Source organism: Arachis stenosperma, chromosome 4, assembly GCF_014773155.1.
Source record: "Arachis stenosperma cultivar V10309 chromosome 4, arast.V10309.gnm1.PFL2, whole genome shotgun sequence".
Classification (NCBI taxonomy): Eukaryota; Viridiplantae; Streptophyta; class Magnoliopsida; order Fabales; family Fabaceae; genus Arachis; species Arachis stenosperma.
Window position 1 is genome coordinate 43003716 of NC_080380.1, and position 722 is coordinate 43004437.

The 722-nt window shown below is 42.7% G+C and overlaps 1 non-coding gene across 1 annotated transcript; it reads right to left on the minus strand.

Annotated features, from left to right (window-relative positions):
• Nucleotides 1-411: 411 nt before the first annotated feature.
• On the minus strand, nt 412-519 carry LOC130978657 (small nucleolar RNA R71). Its single transcript, XR_009086277.1, has one exon. It is a non-coding gene; the product is annotated as a small nucleolar RNA R71 (small nucleolar RNA).
• Between the last annotated feature and the right edge of the window lie 203 nt (nt 520-722).

Genomic DNA, 722 nt, shown 5'->3' on the forward strand with positions numbered 1-722 from the left:
GAAGACATGGCAGCCGAAAACAACAATAATGCAAACAATGCAAGGAAGGTGCTGGGTGACTTTACTGCACCTACTCCTGATTTTTATGGGAGAAGCATCTCTATCCCTGCCATTGGAGCAAACAACTTTGAGCTTAAGCCTCAATTAGTTTCTCTAATGCAACAGAATTGCAAGTTCCATGGACTTCCAATGGAAGATCCTCATCAGTTTTTAGCTGAGTTCTTGCAAATCTGTGACACAGTCAAGACTAATGGGGTTGACCCTGAGGTCTACAGACTGATGCTATTCCCTTTTGCTGTAAGAGACAGAGCTAGAATATGGTTGGACTCTCAACCTAAAGAAAGCCTGGACTCTTGGGAAAAGCTAGTCAATGCCTTCTTGGCAAAGTTCTTTCCACCACAAAGATGGAGTAAGCTTAGAGTGGAAGTCCAAACCTTCAGACAGAAGGATGGAGAATCCCTCTATGAAGCTTGGGAAAGATACAAACAATTAATCAGAAAATGTCCTTCTGACATGCTTTCTGAATGGAGCATCATAGGTATTTTCTATGATGGTCTCTCTGAACTGTCCAAGATGTCTTTGGATAGCTCTGCTGGAGGATCTCTTCATCTGAAGAAGACGCCTACAGAGGCTCAAGAGCTCATTGAGATGGTTGCAAATAACCAATTCATGTACACTTCTGAAAGGAATCCTGTGAACAATGGGACTAGTCAGAAGAAAGG